The following is a 6,589-nucleotide window of genomic DNA, read 5'->3' on the forward strand; positions in this document are numbered from 1 at the left end:
GAGGTGGTAATTGACTTCACAGACATGGGAATGAAGAATCGAGTTGAGGGCAAGAGGTATTTGTTGGTATGCGTTGATCCTTTTTCTAGGTGGGTGGAGGCGATCCCCACAAAATCAGAAAGAGCAGTGGGTACACACCGCAAAGTGGACGGTGTCGTGACATTGGAATTGAATAAAACCTACAGAACCCAAGTGTTCCGAGTAGATCTGTGTTCACTGATTGGATGTGGACCAAATGAACAGAAGTGGAGGGGATATGATGTATACATGTGTCTGTTCCCCTGGGGGAGGCTCATAAAACATTGGTGTACATCCTGGGACATGGTAGGATGGAACACAGGCCCATATGGTTACACATCGCCTTCTTTCAAGAGACAGTGGGGTAGTAGAACTCCGGGGGTGGATTTACAAAAAGCCATTACACTGATTCGAGATCAATCGGGGGCTCGGGATAAGGGGCACAATCCTTTAATGATTTCTGTGACCGGATTAGCAGAGTCACCATTTGCTCCAAGAGCAGTGGGCACCTATTACGGTATGAGTCATGAGAAGAGTGATCCTACTCAGTGGTACATGGTTATAGGAGTAGATGTAGCCGATAAAGATCCATTGGCTTTGATTAAATTTAAATACGTGTCACCTGACATTGAGGGGAAACCCACTACTGCTGAGGCTGAAGAAGTCACTGAGAACCCCAAGGGCCAAAATGTAGCAAAAGATCTAGCTGTGATCCACGACAAACTTTCCGCAGAGACGGGGTTCTCCCAGACAAATTACTGGGTGGATTGGATCACAACTGCGTCCCAGCAAATGGACTCCGCTGACTGTGTGGCCTGTGCAGGCGCAAGACCCAGCCTATGGACAGTGCCCTCGGTCCTTAGCCAGGCCGGTAACATTGACTGCCTGATAGAATTACATACTAAAGAGAATCCAAGTGAAGGTTGCAAGTCGTGGGTAACTATTTTTCCAGGATCACAACCACAAGCAATCCCTCCCATGTTCACTCCCATAAGTGGCGATTATACCTGTTTCACTAAGCATCTTAAAGGGGGACTGAACGTAGGTTCCTTAACCGATTCATGGTGCAATGTGACAATTGATGTAACCACCTGGACAAATATGACCAAATTGACCCAGGCCCGCTCTGATATCTACTGGTACTGCGGCGGTAGGAGATTACTTAATGTACTGTCAGCTGAGTGGCAGGGGAAATGCACCTCAGTTTCCCTCATCGTTCTGCTTAAAATAGTTCCAATAACCGCTGAAACATTGAGTAACGAGGCAAAAAGACGTAATTCATTCAGTCGCAGTAAAAGAGAATTTAGCTTGACAGAAGGATCCCCTGTTTATTTCGATGCTATTGGGGTGCCGAGAGGGGTACCTGATCAATACAAGTTAACGGATCAGATAGCGGCCGGATGGGAATCATTGTTCCTTTTTATAACTGTAAACAAAAATGTGGATCGACTGAATTATGTACATTTCAATATCCAGCGGCTCACCAATATGACGAGAGATGCTCTGGAAGGGGTGCACAGCCAACTATCGGCCACCTCATTGATGACTTACCAGAACCGGATGGCTTTGGATATGTTATTAGCTGAGAAAGGAGGAGTGTGTGCGATGTTTGGCCAAGCGTGCTGCACTTTTATCCCCAATAACACCGCCCCAGATGGATCCTTTACTAGAGCATTACACGGACTAAGAGCCATGTCTGTTGAATTAGCTGAACACTCTGGTATAGACGGCACCGTCGGTAATTGGTTTGGTAAATACTTTGGACAATGGAAGGGCTTCTTACTGTCAGTTTTTCTGACCTTAGTAATCGCAATAGTGGTTTTTGCCCTTTGTGGATGCTGCTGCATCCCCTGTATCAGACAACTATGTCTCCGATGCATCACCTCTGCAATAGATGCTAAGATACCCTTGCCATACCAGATGGCTTTGTTACATGAGAGGATCCAATTGTTAGGGCCGGAGGAGATTGGAGAGGAGATAGGTATGGTAAGAACCAACTTCGAGGGACCTGAAGAAGAAATCCTTTTAGGTTCAACATTCCTGTCCGCGTGATCTGCTGTTGCACACATCATATATAGTGGATGCATACACGTAGATGGTGTGATATTTCTAGGCTAGGATGTATTCTGTGTCTATTATACTCGGTTTAGATTTTTTGTACTGTTTAGGGATTTCCAGGACTGCTGCATTCACCCGTATTCACTGATATAGATATTTAGCGTTTAGATTGGTGGTTTCCTTTGATTTTTTTTGGTTTACATAATGAATTATGTAAAAAGGGGGAATTGATAATCAAAAGTTATTTTCATGGGCTTAGTTGGGGGTTTGCTGTCTAGTCTTGATTTAAGAGTTAGGTAAAGGGGGGTAAGCAGGATCTGCCAAGCAGGCAGACACGAGTCTGACAGGATGGGGAGTCAGTTCTGGCTGAGGAATGTAAGGTCTGCGGGTCAACTAGAAGATTTACCAGCCAAAGGGGGGTTAGAGACACACCAACACTATTCAACATACACACTCTGTTTACGATGTTTACGTTAAGTCAGGAGTCTGGACATTGGATGTGACCGGATCTTAGATGCGGGAGGTGGAAGGTCCTCCTCTACGCCAGTTTAGGGCCAATAGAAATATTTCCTTCTCTGTCTTTCAAGGGTTATAAAACATGATGTTCTTGCTGATGTTAGTTAGTTGTTCTTCCGGCCTGTGTGCTGCCTGAACTGCTCCTGCCTTTGCAAACGCAGCGCTGATACTTGACCTGTGATCTGACAAATAAATTTCCCAGAACGAGAGAAGTCGATAACCCCGACCAGGCTCCAAATCTTGAACACGTATTCTTACACTACACTTGCATCGAACCTGCCACAGCCAGGTGGTCGTGGCAACAATCACGCAGACGACAAAAAAATGGACAGAGGATCAGAGCTGCCCTCACAGTGAGTGCAAACTTCCCCCTGCACAGACCATACCTTTAGACGTCTTCATTACATAATTGCCAGTTTGTCATAGGTTTGTAAATAAAGTTCATGTACAGTTCATGTGTGTTTCATTTCACAAATAAAGAAACTCACAGTTTTAGTTAAGTGTTTTATTTATAAGAAATATTGAGAAACGTAAAACAAGGTATAAGAGGTATAAAAGGTAAAACCTTGAATGTCACAAAAAAACAAATATTTATATATATAAAATTCTGATTGTGTATTGATATTGATATATATATATATATATATATATACACACACACACAGTGAGGTAGAGTGTAGAAATTGTGCTGTATGAACGGTAAGGTGCTTTTCAGGCGGTAGTGTAAATAAGTAAGGCATCCATAACCATAATACGCATCTTGCGGTGGTTGATGTGGTGGTGGTGTTTGGTTGAGGTTGAATGTTATCCATTCTCTGCATCAGCTTCTCAACCATACTGTCAGTGCGGAGGATGCTGGCGATCAACCGTTCCTCTTGGGCCTCACCTCCTCCTGCGCTCAAGGTGGTGTAGTTGAACTAGGTGAGGAGGTTCCAGATGAGCCTCCGAGCAGCGTCTCTACCGGGTCCATTGCAGTATCTATAAGATGGTACAGCACAAATAATAATAAAACGTTATTTATATAGCATCTTTCATGCAAAAGAATGCAGCTCAAAGTGCTTTACAGCAAATACGTGCACAAAGAAATTACATGCACATAAAAATAGACAAAGAAACATAAAAACTCAACTATAGTGCAAAACCAAATGTAGAAAGTTCAGTTTATGTAATGTACACTTTATTACGTTTGTAACCAGCTTTCATTCTAAATTGAATTCCTTGCAAGTTAGTGGGAAGATCTACACGTTTCTCAAAGACTAAGGGCTAGCTAGCAAGTGGCACCCATGTTAGCTTCAAAAGTTACGATTATCAAGTGGGACCCAGGTTAGCCTTACGTTTTATGATTGTACATTGTTTTCATCGTCGATTTAATTCCTCGCAAGTTATGGGAAGGTACATATTTTTCAACACATATTAGCACTGCTAACACATCTCACAAACAGCATCAGCTAGCATCTGGTATCTAGCACTTGTTTTAGTGTGATGCAACTGAAATTAACTTACCCATGGTAGTTGGCAACCGAACACCTGAATCTACGCCGTTGTGCTCTACTAGGGACTCTTGTGTTGTCCATAGCGTTGTTTGTTTGTTTTCTGCCGGCCAGGCTCCCAGCAGTCTCTTTCGACTTCCGGGTCACGATCTGGGAGGGAGGAGGGCGGCGGGATCTCAAGCATGCGCAAAGACGCAAAGTCCAGTTCCTTATCCAATTCACCGTTACATGCCGCAATAGTCGAACTATCAACGGGATTGGATCGAGTTATCCAGGGGTGTTAATCGGATCGTAGTCGACCGCACATAGTCGGACAAAGGTGTTTACATGAAACGGATAATACGATTTCAGTCAGACTAAGCCAGTTATTCGAATCCATGTAACCACGCTGAATATGTAAATAGTTAACACAGACAGCGTGACAACAGAGGGAGACGTTTAAATGAGTGGGAAATAATGTGATTTGAGAAAAACCTGTAGACCTTGTTGTAAATAATTTGTTATTTTCTCTTAAACTTAGTGATAGGCTGCAAGTTGTTGAGTGTGGATATGAGATGTACAGTGCACGGTACATCTCATACAGCATCGTAATGACGGAAGCAAGTTTTAGATCATAGGATAACATTAGTAATAGCAGTATAGAATGGAAAACTTTGTTACAGACCACCATCCTGTAATGATTTTATCAACAAATCATACATACATTTAACTACATATGATATATTGATATAATTTTCATTAGGAATACATGACTGTTCTAGGTCACTAACAAACAATGAGTTAAGTTTTGTTTTCACACTTAGAGAACGCAAGTAACAAACACCCGAACGTTTGCTGCAGCCCTAAAAACTGATGGGAATGCAAATGCAAGTCCAATTGTTATGGAAAGTCACAAAGACAATGGTAAACTGACTGTAATGGTGGCTGGCCCCCAACCATCTGTTGGGGGCCAACAGATGGTTGATCGTGATGGGCAAATGGAAGTTAAGAAGGACGAGGGAAGTTGAAAACTGATGAAGGACATACATAAGGTGTTTGACGGTACGATAAATGGTAAGCGTAATTGAAAGATGGGAAAGAAGGTTAGAAGGTTAAACAGTTGTTCGAAGTTTTTGTGACAGATCATCACACACATTCTGGAGCCCAGAGAGGCTGCAAGGAGAAAAGGAGGAAGCAGTGAACGGATTGGTAAGATGCAGAGGTCAAAGGGTGCTGACAGCTGACCAACAGGAGGGACTTAGCAGGTCTCCCTAATACAACAACAAACGGGATAAGCAGAACTATTTTTTACCGGGGATCTGTTCAGAGTAACATGGTCTTAAGTCCCGGATCAGAATTTGAAAACCACACACACTGTTTGAATGCAAATATTCTGTGTATCATGCTTTAAGCATTTTTTTTAAATATATCACTGCATAGGGACTGTTATTTTCTTAATCTCTGTTTTTTAATTTAAAGGAAGAGCTCGCCAGCCAGCGTCGAACTTTGAGACAATGCAAAGAGGTCTGAAGCTCACCTGATGCTGATTATGACACATTTATTTTGAGACATGTGTTAAAATAACACATGTCTCAACAGGAGGGATGTAGATATAAATATTTTTCCAAATTGAACGATGGGAAAACAAAATAAATTACTAAAAGAAAGATTTAGATACCGGAGGAAATGTATTGTGAACAGCTCACAAGAGTTGAATCTCACAATTTAACTTCTATTTCTGGAATGAATTTGAAATATTGTTCTTCTCATTCAGTCAGCAGGACTGATAGTAAAGTAAATGGTACAGTTAAAGCTACAATTAAGAAAATAATGACTAGAACGGAAAGAATTAAGGACTAGATAAGTAATGTTTAAATTTGCACAAAATACAAAGACCAGGAGTAACACCTGGGAAGAGCACCAAGACACACACACACACACACACACACGTAGGCACCCCAATGTGCTTCTCTATTCAACAGCTGACCAGGGAATCCTGATCTTTCAACACCTCGGATCGCCTGATCAGTCTGGTCACAGGAACTGAGACATTCACAGGATCAAGAAGAGAATGGTTCCAAATCACACGTGATTGACGACCACTACGCGTCGCCTGACCAAGCCTTTGATAACAAGAGGAAGTATACACTCATGCATAATCCCACAAACACTTTAGTTTTTGTACGAGTTATTACCACACAACTTTCAGATTAAGAAAATGGACAGAAACCCCTCATTTAAATCCATGCTAAAAATGATTGAAATGTATACAAGCAAATACACACAGTTGATATTATTGTGAGAACAAGAGATCAAGGTTCTTCATTTATAATGTCCAAACATTTCTCTGATATAGACCTATACAGCAGATAGACATATTCACATTGAACATCTGGTCGGACGGTGAAACAGATTCACCTTTCCGTTGAGTTGTACTTATTAAGATAACAGTATTGTCCCGATTAAACAAAACATAACTATAGACACAGTGCACAACAGACAGGAATGCATCACCAATAATTGATAAA

General features: G+C 41.9%; 1 long non-coding RNA gene across 1 annotated transcript; it reads right to left on the reverse strand.

Moving 5' to 3' along the window:
* Positions 1 to 3,082: 3,082 nt before the first annotated feature.
* Positions 3,083 to 4,447, reverse strand: LOC144391322 (uncharacterized). Its single transcript, XR_013455238.1, has 2 exons — positions 4,096 to 4,447; positions 3,083 to 3,570 (listed from the first exon to the last, which is right to left on the reverse strand). It is a non-coding gene; the product is annotated as an uncharacterized LOC144391322 (long non-coding RNA).
* Positions 4,448 to 6,589: the final 2,142 nt, after the last annotated feature.

This window comes from Gasterosteus aculeatus, chromosome Y, assembly GCF_964276395.1.
Source record: "Gasterosteus aculeatus chromosome Y, fGasAcu3.hap1.1, whole genome shotgun sequence".
NCBI lineage: Eukaryota > Metazoa > Chordata > Actinopteri > Perciformes > Gasterosteidae > Gasterosteus > Gasterosteus aculeatus.